Below are 15,488 nucleotides of genomic sequence, written 5' to 3'. Positions count from 1 at the left end.
GTGGTAGTGTTCTAGTCATTGCAATAGGTAGGGAGGTAAGGAATTAACAATAAAAAACAAATTAGTTATATTTTAACAGGAGAATTTTATTATTAATACAATAATACCAAAATTATTTTATTCTCACAACCAGTTTCATAACCCACCTACCCAGGTCAGGATCATGGGGAAGAAAATCTCACTTTTACAGTATATATAATTAATGTCGCAAAAATCATAGCAAATATTACCACATTAATTTGGTGCTTTGGGCCATGTAATAAAATAAACAATGAAATATAAAAATAATTTGTTTTTGTTGCTTTACAAAATAATTAACATAAAAAATAAATTAAATGTTCTCCCCGTGATGTTCAAAAACAAGCAACTGGATCAAAGATATCATTATAACAAACTTTTAATGTAGTAAGATGATGCATTTTTCCTTATGTACAGATGGTGTTTTTCAATCAGGGCTGTGACTGATGCTATCTGCAGGAGACACCTAAGACAACAGTAACAATGGCTAGCAATGGCACTTACTGGTCCTATGATTTTTATAAATATATATATATATATATATATATACATTTATGAATGTCTGATAAAATAAGCTAGTGCAAATAAGATGGAAACGTGCCAAAAATGCTGTGATGAGACCCAAAAAAAGCAGTCAATCATATTTGCTTTTTCTACTTTTATTTTTTTGTGTTTTGCAGAAAGGAGACTGTATTACATACATTTTCAATGCTATCCTAGCTTTCTATATTGTTAATCTAAAAGAGACTTTAAAAATAGGGGAGCATTTTTTACAAATTATTTGTTGAAGTCAAAGAAAAAACACATTTTGTGTTAACATTCTTTTCTGATTTTGTACATTTTAAATAATTACAAATTGGTTAAAGTTGACATGATACATTTTAGGATTACTGTAAGCAGATGTATAGGAAAAGTACTGTGATGGAATTTGTTTTCAATGCATTTGCGCATTTTTGGTATTCATGATGAATAAATGACCCCTTTCAGAATGATGAATGTACAAGGACCTAAATTAAAAATTGCTGTAGTGAATTTTGGATAACAGAGATAAAAAGTTTACATTTTTATGCACATCAGTCTGATAACATTTTACTGCTAAAATATCAACATTATGCTGTATATAGTGCATCGTACACATGCTTTGTATTTTTATAGCTATTTCAGGAATTTTAAAACTATCTTATTCTTTTAATTTTTTTCTTACTATCGTTTTGTTTTGACTTGTCACTTGTTTTCACTGAGGCAATTAAAGAATGGCAGGGTAACCTAATGCGTTACTGCCTCACAGCTTTTAGAAATCTTATTTTAAGTCTCAGTCCAGTTATTGTCTTTTTAACTTTCCCTTGTGAAGGTGTCATGCTGTCTGCACTTGGTTGTGGGGTTTCACCCTAACACTGCTTGTTTGTGTCCTAGACATATTTATTTGCAGCTGTTCATTTTTCTCATATGAGGGAATGGGTTTGAGTGTTTCTGTGGTGAACAAGTTTACCTTTTTGGGTTGGATCCTGCCTTACTGCTAGGGGAAGGTCTCCATGGGTTTAGAAACTTATAAAAAGATTAATATAATGAAGGTAAAAATGTCAAAGCTTATTCAAATGTACAACAATGTGCCTTTATCATTGAGAAAAATTTAAACAAATTTATTATAAAAGAAATGAAGGAAGAAGACATTAGTTAAATGTGTTATTTGAACTGGATTGACATTCATTTTGTATTCAATAAGATGATCCTGAGTGTTCATATTTTTATGTCATGTGTGCCTTTTTAAATCCCTTCACGTATAAACCAGTATTAGTTCTTTTTTTTTATTAATGACAAGGGTATATCATGCTACACACCAAGATGTTGTCTTTTTGTGCACAATATTTTAAGTGCATTATAATTTAAATAATGATTTGACTTTTACTTATTTCACTAAGACTTCAACCGTTAATTGTATAGTGTTATCTGTTAAGAACTGGACAGTTCGAGTTCTAGCAATCTTTTGATCATACTAATAATTTATATTAATTAACTTACTAGTCCACTGCTCTTTGGTCTGGTTCTGAATATTCTGAAAGCTATAGAAGTATAATAATGATTTTAGTTTAAAATTCAGTTTAAAATAACCTCAGTTATGGTATAGGTCCTGACATTAATCTTCTCAGGGCTTTGACAATGTTGAATGTTGAAAATTCCGGGAACATCCCATGTCGTGTTATACATTAGCTGACAGTACCCAGAACTTCTAAGGTACATAGTCATACCACTATAAGCAGATGTACTATTAATTCACCTAAAGGTTGAAATTTAACATAGCAGTTTATACTTCACTGCAGTCAGTTCACTAATAGATAGGGATTCAAAGTATAATCCCTTAAAGAAAAAAGAATATTTAAAAATTTCTCAAATTTAGAAAATGTTTTTTAGCATGACAATAATTAGTTTTGTAAAGGAAATAGCAAAGCACTGTGTGCAAAACTGTACTTTTTGTGTCAAGATGGCGTTGGGAAGGTCAGTGGCTACTGTATATTACTGATAAATTGGTGAATTTTGTCTATAGCTTAGACATTTTAGTTCTAATTAGTGAAATTCTGTTGAAACTATAATGACCCTGTAATAATAAATAATACTATTTGTACTTTCAAATTATCATATTTCAGCCTGTTTTTTGTGTTTTGAAATGCCATTTTTTTACAATTGATTTATTTCTTTAAAAAGACATACCTTTGAATCTTGTTAAGCATTTAGTGTTTTTAAAGTTTCTAGTTTATTTTCTTTGTATGTTACTAATTCATATGCTTCACAAACTATTGCACAACTGAAATTCTTTAATATTTTAAACTATATTTTCAGTACTTAGTGTTTGTATGCACTGTCACTGTGAATGTTGTGAAAGAAAGTACCCTTCTGGTTTTTCTCCACTGACAAAATAATATCAAGGACAGTAGATGTATCAAAAAGGCGTGTTTATTTTTCCATTGATAAAACACTCAAAAGAGAACAAAAAAAGGAGAGCTTAGAGTGACAAAGGAAAAGAAAAATATAAACCCTACCTCTCCCTCAGGACTTACATTTACAGATGTTTGCCCTTGGTCTGTATGCCCACTTGCCTGCCTTCTAAGCCATTCTGAGGTACTCTGCTTTGCTCTTTCTCTTAACCCTGACATGCCTTCTACCATTGGGCCATTGATACAACCAGTGTCTGAAGTGGAAGCAAATAATTTCCAGTACTCTTTGTTTTTATCAGATTCTTTGTTCTCCTCTCAGTTTAACTTGATGCCTATAGCTATGCAGGGGTTTGTGGGTTCCCCCTCTTAGCTTCAAGAGCAATTCTATTTGTAGATTTGAACATTTGATCAGAGAGTGGGGTGGTGGGGGTTGGACATGGTCAAATTATCAATGCGCAACCATTTACTGCCACTGTGTACTTTTTACTACTAGTGTGCTACAGTGAAAAATGAAAAAGTGCCAGTACTCTCTGCTGGTACAAACTGGCCTACCTCAAGCCCTGGATTCATCTCTTCTTCTCTAGCCCTGGCCTGAAACAGTCTCTGGGTCAGCAACAGCCTGCTTTGGCTACTGGGACACCAGATTTAAATCTCCATGTAGATTCAGGTGTCTCTCAGTCCTGTGTAGCCTTTAAAAAGTCTACGTTTCTCAAAAGGCCTACACAATGCACAGGGTTCCTGGAAGTAATCAACCTCTAAACTCAGGAAGAAAATAAAAACTCCATCCATACTGTGTCTAATATAGGAACTAAATTGGAAGTAAAACGTTTTGGAAATGTGGCATTCAGCAAGAAATATGTAACAGGCAAAAGAGATGCATGTTTTCCTTTGCCTAAATTTACCCCTGCTGGTTTACTGACCTTAAATATCAAATTCAGTTTGTTTGGAAAAAAATACATGCCTTTGAATAGTAGTCATTTTTTTTTTAATTTACCAAATTTATTTTAGGAATCTTGACTGCTTTTACAATAGAGAGAAATTATGTTTCTGAAAAATCTCATTTACTTTGTAATAGAGTTAAAATAAGTAAATTGGTTCAGGGAGTTCAGGTGGGCATTTTGTTATGACATTATTTTGTTTATTAATTTTTCTTTGAAACATTTTAGTTAAATTATGTTAAAGAAAATTTTGCATGTTCATATATTTTTAAAGTTAACTAATTTATAAGAAAACAACATATATTTTTTACATATTGTAATGCACGCTTGCATCCAGCCATCCATCGATTTTCTAGTCTGTTGTTACCAACCCATCATAGGACATAGGCACACATACTTCCATACACACACACACACACACACTCAAAGGTTTAATGTAGAGATGCTAGATAAATTAAGAAAATGTTTTGACGGGGACATAACCCATATATACACGGAGAGATGCATGTAACTCCAAAAATAACTAGACTGCAAGTGCTGAGATTTGGCTGTGCCAAAGCTTAGTGAAACTTTTATTCCAAAGCAGTAGATTTACGTTTTTTATTGCTTATGCTGTTTTGTTTAAAATAATTAATTGTTGCATATTCTTCATTTAAATTCTTTTACTCTGCTTCAGCTTTATTATTGTTTGTTTCTCATCACAGCATGCAGTTGTTTAGATTATAGAAACACTGATGGCCTAACTTAATAATGTAAACTTTACAGTAATTGTGTGACTAGCCAGCTGTTTGTATTTAGAGTGCAATTTGTAGATGGCCAATTTTGCATCTGGAGATTGCATGAAATGATTTTCATTTGTGAACATTTCAGTTTGCTTTGTTTAGCAGTAACATTGCAATATTATTGTCTTGCTGTATTTGACGAGATATTAAGAAAATTGCTGCTTTATTATTTTAATATAACTTGGATTTATATTGAAGTTCATTGAAAATCAATGAACACAGTAAATATTTTAAGTTGAAGGAATTGTACTTTAAATACATTTTCATATCTTACTAATCATAGTGAAATAAAACATTAAGATAATAATAGTATTTAAATGACTTTGTAATATTTTAATAAATATTTTTGATATAGCATTAGCTGTGTAAGTAAAGATTACTTTTGGCATCTTACTTGAAGTGCTATGGTGGGTCATAAAGTTTAATGCAGCTAATCTAGTATTAGAGTAGTATGCTGCATTCACTTTAAAATTAGTAATTTTTACAGATTTTATCAGAAGTGAATTGTATTTTGCTACTTATCTATATCCTCACTTTTGTTTTGTATCAGCAACAAACGTGTTACTGAGTGCTACCTCAAATTAAAAAGCAGGTGATTACTAACTAAATGAAAGGTTAATTAAAAGTCTTTTTATGGAGAGTTAATGTTTTTTGTAGTTGAGTACAAAACGTATGTCCATTTGTAAAAGATATCAATTGTACCGTATAATGTAATTCATAAATCACATTATTTAAACTGTTCCTTGGTTAGAAAACAGAACAAAGATTATATTTCTTTAAATATAAAATGACAAATATTTTATCTTTTTTATTTTTATAATATTAAACTATATTTCTAATAATATATTTCTGCTTATTTACAAAGGAGCAGCCTCCTTTTACCTTCCTTGTAATTGTAGTTCATTCAGGCGTGTTGTGATTTAATGCTGTTAAAGTTGTGTTTCATTTTCTTGAAGTAGGCGTTCTCTGTTTACACCTTTATTGGCAGACTCAGCGGGACTGCCTTTAAAAAAATCTCTCTGTCAAGCCTTTGTATGATGTCAGTGTTTTTAGCCCTCTGCAGTTCAGCAACCAAGGTGGTCTTTACTTGTGCTTTGATGTAAGCAACATAACACAGCTGGATGCAACAGAAAAGGAGCAAGTAATAAAGAGGCTTTTTACTCACACTTCATTAAAGGAAGGTTTTAATTCCTTTAAGATGGCCATGAAGTATCTTATGTAATCAGTTATCAGAAGTGTATAACTGTTTCAGACTTACGGATTCCCTTGAATAAAAGCTTGTTGTTTGCACTCCATTGTTTTTATACAGCCTGAATTGAAAAGTCTTTGTCTAAAGCATTTTTCTTTCTTCATCATTTTTATTGAGCACCTTTCCCTTTTCGCTGAACTGCCATTTTCCAAGCATATCACTTTTTCACTTGTATGATTTCTTGTGAGACAAGCTTGTGGCCTGACTGCCATTTCTGTGGGTTTCAGAGAAAGGAAATGTCTCTGGTGCCTGTTCTGTGGAGAACGTTGATTCATGTGTAAATTGCCCTTTATTTGCTCAGCCTGTGGAGAGTACAAATGTAGATAAAAGGCTCCAAGGGGTCAAAGCTTCTTATGTGTGTGTTACTCTAGCGACCACAGTGACAGTGTTGTGAAAGATTATCAAAGTTGAAAGATTCAAAATGATTTGCTTTCTTGTAGACTTTTGAGCAAAAATATCTATCTACCTATCTCTCTGTCTGTTTGTCCTTATGTCTGTCCATCCATCCATCTTTCTGACAGGGATGACCAAAATACATAGAATCTCCTTCAGAAAAAAATAAAAACTTTTTTTTTGCCTTGATTTGAGAGAAAATATTCCAGCCAACATATCACATCCAATGTTTATTGTTGGAGTTTGGACTAGTTTCATAATATGTATTTAATTCCTCCAGACTCATGGAGCAGATGATGCCTTCATTTCAAAATATGTCTACGACAGTTATTCAGGAAATGTTTGGCTTTTTCCAATATTTAGTTAATCAATAAGGCCATAACAATTATGAGAATGATGTTTATGTCTCTGTGTTTTGGTGCCTCTATCATATGTTCTTATTGCACTCAAAGTGGAAACATGCCAAATGTGTAGTGTGCATGTATATATATCTTACCCATGTTTCTGCATAAAATGTATTCACATTGAATTTACAAGCTTAGTTTTACACATCCTTGATGTAGCAATCAGTTTTTCCCTGTAAATATTTGAAAACTTAACTTATAGCGTAGCAACATAATAAATGTTGTATCTTTTGGTATCAGCTTTAGAAAACATCAAATCTTATACATAAATAATATACCATACATTTGGTTTTGCATATACTGCATGACTACATTTATATCTTTCTGTATATTTATTAAGTGTCTGATTATTTATCTCTCATGTACTGTCAATTTTTTGATCTAGTACAATGGTTAATTCAAAACAGAATTTTGGCTAAACAGACTGGATTTTCATGGTAATAATTGCTTGAGTTTAGACATAATGTTATCAACATTATAGACAGTATAGACCAGTAAGGCTGATATACAAGAAGCAAACGACTATAAAGAACACCAAGAATGAGGGGCATAAACAGAGATAAAGACTTTGTGATGAATCACATTTTAGATTTACTTAAATATTAGTGATTATATTAATCACTAGCCATCATGGTCACAGAAAGCCGTGCTACAACTTGTTGTTACCATGCACTAGCAAGTGCTATACTACCAAACATCAGAATCTTCAGACAAATCTATACTATATCTTTTTTTAATCTTTTTAAAAAAAAAACTAGACCTGAACAATCAATAGCAGCCACCCAGTAGTACTCCTCATGAACACATGCCATCCAGTGAACAAAGCAGAAAGTCTACCCCTTAATGCAAAGGGAGGCAATGACTGTCTGCACCTTTGGGTCAGCATGCCCAGAGGAAAGTCAATAAAAAAATAACTAGAGTGACCCATTACATATTAGCAATTAAGGAGTTTTTTGAATGGCTGCCAGAAGTAGTAATGTTTGGTTAAATATACAATGTTCTTGATCCATACAATATTGCAGTGGCTTGTAATATCTGTGGTCAGCAAACTATTTATAAAAGGACAATCTTTTCAATGGTTACTACACATCTTGGTCCAGGTTAATTTAGATCTGTCAATATGTACTTGATAAGCCTGTGAAAGGTCTGCATCCAGATATCAGTCAAATTGGTGTGATTATGCAACGGGAATGTTGTATCGGTATTCATCCCTTGACAGTAACCACCACACAGAATAGATAGAGTGTCCTACTACAGTAGTCTTGTCCAGCGCGGAAAGAAATAATGAAAATAAATTGACTTAAGATAAGTCCCCAACTTGCTTGTGTTGGATTTTGCCTTTTAAAGTTTATGCTCACTAATTCTATTTCGTGAATGAGCTGTACCTTCCAAACAGTATCCACACTCTTCCAACGCTTGCTTTATTTACATTAATGCCTGATTCCCTACATTTTGTATTCAAAAACAACCAGTATGTAATGTATTTATGCTCTGGGAGAAAATTGCCCTATTTACTTCTGAAACATGTGCAATTGTGGTCTCCGGGTTAGAATAAAAGACATAGCACCGCTCAAAAAGTCCAAAAAGCAACTAGCTGATTCCAGGACTGCAGATGATGAGTTATGAGGAAAGATTAAATGTGTTGAATATTTTCAGTTTAAGTAAAAGGAAATAAATAGTTGACATAATTGAAGTGTTTAATATTATAAAACTAATTGGTATAGTCGATCAAGGCTGTTCATTAAATATGAATTCATCAAGAACATTGGGACAGTGGTTGGAAACTTGTTACAGGTAGGTTCGGTGAAAACATTAAGTAGTTGAAGTTTTTCCTCACATGGAGAACTATAAAAATGTGGAATATATTACCAAGTAGCGAGGTAGGTAGTAGGACTTTAGGGACCTTCAAAATTAGGCTTGATATTATACTGCACTTCAAAAACAATGGACAATTCAGTTTGAAATAGTAAAAGCAGTAAAAAAATGAACTAGTAATTACTGTGAACTAGGTGAAGTAAGTGGATATATTAGTATTTGTATTTTTATTAGGGTGATTTTTTAATACTGTCTTAATTATTTTTTAGCATATCTAAAATAAACTTTTGTTTTTGTTGTAAATCAAGCTGGCAATATCCAAACTACTTATGCTTTGTTTGGAACTTTCTATGCACCAGTAAATTAGAGATAGACAGAAAATTTCAGATTTCAATATTTTCTCATAGAATGTTTTTGTATTTTTGTGACTAAATCTCCAATGACTGAGTATCGTGGTAATTTAAGATTTTGTGTAGGCTAAAAGCTTCTTGAATGACCAATTCTGAAATGAATTAGAGTAACCACCACATACATTATGTTTTTTGTTGTTATTATTTGTTTCCTAAGTCGTTGAGTAATAGTGAGACTAATAACATATAAAAATTGTCCTTAATGTTTATTTTTCTGTAGTTGCTGACTATTACAATATAATTTACATGCCTACTATATTCCATTTTATTTTAAGGAACTTGCCTGACTGTATTGCATCATTTTGTATTTGTATCCATCTTGCCAAAGCCAACCATTTAAAACAATATTTTCTCCTGGCAAGGACAGCATTGGTAGCATTGAAATTTGAGCTAATGTCCATGCGTCATGTCTAAAAATGTTCTGGTCCATCTTCATACTATATTACTATCTAATGTTCCAAGACTTAGTAGAAGAAGGAACTTATATTAGTATAATCATTCCATAGGGCCATCCTTAGAGGGGGTATCAAATCCACACCACAGTTTTCCAGAATATTTCAGATAGTTAATCTTTCAAATATTATGGATAAGCTATTTTGAGGTAATATATGTATTTTTGTTTTACCTTTTTAACTCCAAATATATATATATATATATATATATATATATATATATATATATATATATATATATATATAGATCAGCCATAAAGACTACAGCATATAATGTAACTTTAGTGTCTTTTGGAAGAGTTTAGCTTGTTCAGTTAAGAACTTATTTTGACAGATGAAGAGAAATTTTAGAAGGACCAAATTTCTGTGTGATTATTCACCATCCATTTTATCTATGAATCAGTTTTATGTGATACAAGGATGTTCAGGTCAAGCCTTTTGCAGCAAACAGGAGAGCAAGATGGTAACCAACATTCGACAGAAACCATGATACAGTGACATACACCCACATTATGTGTATTTATACTTTCTGTTTCACTTAAGATCATTTAATTTGGTTATCACAAGAAATATATGCAAACAATTGGTGAATATGGAATCTCTCTAAAAAAGGTACTGCAGCTACTATATAAGGCAAAGTTAGGATTTCTTGGATTGAGCATTCATTTGGTTTCAGTTGAAGTCATGTTCATGTAAAGAAACTAAAGAACTGCTGTTAATACTTACTGTGGCAAGATACTTGGCAGTTGAAATCAGCTATCCAATTTGGCTATTGATGTTTGGTATGTAACTATCTGGGAACCAGCAGATAATTAGAAGTAGACAAGATCCAGGAGGAAAATCCATGTTCAGATCATGAAGCACCACTTTTCTGATCTTTGCTTAATCAAATACTCCAGCTCATACATGGCAGGAGTGGTCAGCACTTACATCTGACCCTACAAAAGTGGACTTTAACAGACCGTCTGTTTCTTATAGATTGATGGTCAATCAGATAAAAGGTTAGCTGGTCATACCAGAACATGTCAGAGCGTAAATAGATGTTTTTGCTATTTATGAAAAATGAGATAACTCAAAAAGAAAAATTAGAAGCATTGAGGAATGAATACTTGAGACACTTTTATGTAGAGAATGCACACATTCATCTTCTTTTCTTTCTTAACATAATATTAATGGCTTCATATTGTCACCTTGGCTCCTAATTTTTTAAATCAGTTTGGCATTCTGATGTCAAAACATTCACACTTTCAGCAATTAACTTTTTATATAATGTTAAGACGCCCATTATGGTTGCTACAATAATAATTCTCAAAACCCTAATGTTATCATAGGACTAATTAGTATCTTTTTCTCATTTCCTGTTATGTATTTGGCTAAATTGAAACTTTTTTTTTTTTTTGAGCCAAAGAATCAGTATTTTTAGATTTATTCTTTGCTACAACCTGTAGTTTTGGCTTTATAAATTTTATTTGAGCTATTTCGTGAAACAATTTTGGTTATGTTACGATTGTCTCTGTTTTGTTTACCAGATGTTAAGACACAACCATGTTTACTAGGGGTGGAGTTTCCAAATGTTGCTAACTGCATGATGGATTAAAAGATCACCTTTTTTGTACTTTCTCATTCAAGTTTGTGGCTTTACACCAACCTTAAGTTACATTAGTGTTCAAGCATTTTTTTGCCTCTGATAATTACTTGTCATTTTTAGTAAGATTTTTGATTTTCTTTTTGTCTTTGTTGTCAGGTTTTTCAATCTTCCAGTTTTGAATTTTGCTTTGTTTTGACCTTGTCTCATCTCCTGATCTGCTTAAAAAAATATTACATACTAAAAAAGTCTTTTGGTCTGGTAAAAATGACAGCAGATTTAGCTTATTGATTGCAGAGTTTTTGGTTCCTGTATTGTATGTCATTTTGTACTAGGTTGTTTTAGAGTGGAAAACTGAGAGCTGCAAACCTGCACTAATCTTAGTCACTAATGTCAACTTTTTGCCTAAAATGAATACTATTTTAGATTTTATAACCTGAAACAAAGATGATCATCAGGCTATACAGTTTCTTTATCAATTATTAATTTGAAAAATATTGAAATAAGCATTATTTCTGACCCAAGGCACTAAAAACATATTCAAGTTAGAAAAACATATTTTGGTCATAATTTATAATGTTTAGTCTATGGGTTTTATATGGGCTGTGTTGAATTGTACTTGTAATAGTACTTCCTAATTACAAAATTATACTGTATTTGTTTAATTATATCTATAGAATTTTAGATTATTTTTCATTTTGGCATCATATTGGCCAGATGATGTTCACAGCATGAAAGCATGCAACGATGGTGAAAAAGCATCATTTAGGTTTCGTGGCAAATACTCAGTTGAAAGAGGTGGAGATATATAGTAAATTATTTTTGCTTTTATAGTATTGCAAACACTGAAATTTAACAGAAAAGGGTGTTTTTTCCTGGCACTTTGATTTTATGTTATTATTTTATTAATTGCAGCTGTAGGAGTACTTGAAATTGTGATATTTTCTGTATTTATAGATAGACATTAAACATAGTTGCACTATACACTTAAGTTGTCAAAACAACTTATTTCTTATTCTGACTATTTACATGGTAGCATGCACCAAATCATGAACTGAGTCTCCTTTCATTATTTGATTGCATTATGTGGACACCCATATGATAGCTGTTTGACTCAAGTCAAAATTTAATTATACAGAATGAAATAAACATAAAATGAGACCTCTGACATGGATACGTCTTTCTTCTCTTCTTCATATCTTGTGATTAAAGTCCTTTCATAGTGACCTGGAAGGAAATATATGTAACTTTTAATTTATAATTAGTTTGTGTTTCTGCACTGGCACAGTCATATAGTGATGACATTCAGCATTACAACACTTTATATTGGTATTCATGTGCCAGGAACCCATTCCATTAAAGACCATTTTTGCATTACCATTTCAACCTTCTGCCATGTTCAAATTTGTGCCTAATAAAACAATATAATCTTTTTAGGAAATGTACAAAGTTTGTAATGCTTAATTACACCTAAGGTATTTTCCTGTGCTTTTTTAGAGCAGTCTCTGGAGTGTCTGGTTTTAATATAAACAATAACTGAGACTTTTTTTAATAATTATTTGTATTATTATTTATGTCTGGATTCCTCAATTTAGATGCTAGAGAGCCACAAGGCTTATAAGATTGCACAGAAAACAGTTTAGTAATAAGCTGGTTCCTGCCCTTTAGTCCTAATTTAAACTTTTCATTTGCTAGTTTTTTGTAGCTTTAAAAGGTATTGTATTATGTATTTTTCTTTTTTGAATTAAAGGTATTTAACTCACAGTGTCACAAACACTAAATGCTAAGTGCCCTTTTTGTCTCGATTATAAAGTTTTTATTTAAAAAAATGAATTCTGTCAAACAAAAGGTGCATACAAAGTACAACTTGTACTAAAGAGGTGCAGTTCTTTAATTGTCAGACTCACTCAGGTGCTTACTTAAATGAAGTGCTTTTTATTAAGATGCTTATGTTAAAAAGAAATCATTGTAATAGGTCAAAATTAACCATTAAGGTCTCACAGTGAATTTTCTTTTGTATGCCAAAATGCAAAACAATGATACACATATTGGTCGAATTCACGCTACAGAGTAATTATACCCTGAATAGGCTGACATATTTGGAAACACTACAGGCTTTTATTCAAAAGCTATTTTTACAGTAGTTGTTTTCAAATGAATAATACTATTTTTATAAAAACAAAAAAATATCTTTATTGATTCATTTTAAGTAAATAAAGTAAGTGAATTCTTCAATAAAATATTAATTGTCTAGACAAAATTAAGCACAAGTAATATTTTTGGGCTTCCTTTTTCATTAACGTTTAAAAAGCAATAAAGCACTTGAAAAACTTGTGTTATACCATAAAAATCTGACAAATTTGGTCACCACAAATCAGTTCATGTATATGTAAAGGTTACATTTGCTATTTGAAGTGACTTATTTATGCCAGGCACCATTGGTACTTTGGCTGGAACCCAGGAGAGAAATTTTCAGATGAGGCCCAAATCACACTGTTTGGCCTTGCACACCAGGTCCATTATTTTCATGTATAAAAAAATACTGGTGGATCATTGACATTGTAGGATTGTTTTACTTTTTCTGGGGGCTTTGTTAAAAACACCCAAAATGCACAACAAAATTAACAACAGATAGTTGACTGGAAACTAGTGTAAGGTCTTACAGTGCACTTCTCAGATTGATAACATTTGGCACTAACTGAACAGGGATGTGCTTGAGCAAAATCCTGAGGATTTCAAGAATTTGGAAAAAGTCTACATAGAGAAACGATTCAAGTCCCACTATGTTATCCAACAGTATTGTTACAAATTACACAGAAAGGCTTTGTGTAGTTTCTCCTATCAGAGGAGCTTGTACCACATCCTAAACAAAGATAATTGAAATGCTTACTTTTAATAATATAACTTTTATATTTAAAAAAAAAACGATCTCCCAAATTTAAGAGCCTTAAATATAGCTTATATTTTTAATGTATTCTAGATTTTTTAATGAAGGATACCAATTATTCTTGAATCTAGTGTATTAACTATATTTAATGCATATACAAAGATTGCATGATGTGTGCAGCTCTCTACCATCTGCTGCTGTCAAGGATCTCTATAGAAGGAGCTGAGAAGAGAGAAGAGATTTTAAGTTCCTGAGTCAATAACTCACAGCACAATATTATGCAAACCTGTTTCTGACTTTGTACTGTGGTACTGACAATTCTTATTCCCCATCTCTTTCAAGTTATTGGTGTAAAAGCACTTTCAAGGCCTAAAAACCAGCAACAAACCATACATTTTCAGTCTGTGATTGCTATAGATTTTCTTTGGTACCAGCACGAGTAGAAAATCTTTTAAAAATTCTAGCTTAGGCAGGTTTATCATTTTTTTCTTAAAAGGTAGTCTGTCTTTTACAACTATGACCACCCCTTAACTGTGTTTTTATTATACTCAGTTACATCTCAGCTAAAAATAAAAATGGCATGTGGGATCTGTATGGCTTAGAAGAAAATTGACAAACTATTTGATGATAAGTACAATGCACTGTAAATGCTTCCATATTAGGTGCAATTTATTATTATTAATATGTGTAAAACAATTTATATGTTACGTCACATAAAATTTTCTACAAATGTAATTTTATAAAAGACCTTACTGAAACTCATGATCTTAAGTTTTTTTAACCTGATGGCCATGTGCCATTATAGATAGAGCATGCTTTTACCAGAATGACCACCACAAGTCATAGAAATGGCAGGTCGCCCCTTGGATACACACCATCTCTTCAAATATGAATATTCTTAAGTTGTGTTTCTCTTGTGATCATAACTGATGAAGTACAACTTTCAAGGTGAGAGCAATTTGAAGTTTGCTGAACCGTATCTTAACATTGTGCCTACAATTAAGAATTCTGGCTTTCAAATTTTTAAATGCTGATATTGCCTGATATCAACAGTTTTGCATTAAAAGATGACATATTTTAGATATATTAATTAAGATGCTGCAGAAATGTTTCATATATTCTTTGGCTATTCTTAGATATTACGAAGTTTATTGTGTAGCTATTTGGTCAACAGACAGCATATAAGCCAAGTCTAGTTTCTCTATCTATATAGTTTCACAGCATGGTAAAGATTTTTAAGTGAAGACCGCAAATTAAAGACAGTGATAATTCAGAGCAAGTCAGATATCTGATTATATAAAGATGCAAGTCTGAGAAAGAGACATCCATTTCATTTGTGTTAAAGTGCAGTCCATTGTATTGCCTGGGAAATATACAAAACCTCTTCCAGTAGTAATGTTTCCAGTAGATTACTTTTTAGAGAAAACCAGTTGCTGCAATTGATGCTCATTGTTGATCAATTTTAAAGTACTTTTCACAATCAGGACCCTCTGTATGAGAGTGTCAAAAATTATTCTACAGGATATTGCTTGTATAAAGAAGAAAGTCTTTTGGTTTGATAAGACTAAAGTGGAAATTTTGGCCTGCATTCTAAAAAGTATATGTGACACATTTTTAAGATTATT

At 31.9% G+C, this 15,488-nt stretch overlaps 1 protein-coding gene and 1 long non-coding RNA gene across 3 annotated transcripts in view; one reads left to right on the top strand and one right to left on the bottom strand.

Moving 5' to 3' along the window:
- Positions 1-15,488, bottom strand: part of LOC120532884 — a 103,692-nt gene that overhangs the window by 58,108 nt on the left and 30,096 nt on the right. The window contains exon 2 of one of the 2 annotated variants that reach the window (XR_005634401.1): positions 12,139-12,203. The exons of the other annotated variant lie outside the window; for it this stretch is intronic. This is a non-coding gene — a long non-coding RNA (uncharacterized LOC120532884). The remainder of the gene's footprint in view (positions 1-12,138; positions 12,204-15,488) is intronic. 2 annotated transcript variants of the gene reach the window in all.
- fam172a (family with sequence similarity 172 member A) overlaps positions 1-15,488 on the top strand; it is a 716,959-nt gene that overhangs the window by 688,080 nt on the left and 13,391 nt on the right. The gene's annotated exons all lie outside the window — the stretch shown is intronic.

This window comes from Polypterus senegalus, chromosome 7, assembly GCF_016835505.1.
Source record: "Polypterus senegalus isolate Bchr_013 chromosome 7, ASM1683550v1, whole genome shotgun sequence".
Taxonomy (NCBI): Eukaryota; Metazoa; Chordata; class Cladistia; order Polypteriformes; family Polypteridae; genus Polypterus; species Polypterus senegalus.
Note: the sequence above shows the minus strand (reverse complement) of the source record. Positions and strands in the feature narration are given on the sequence as shown.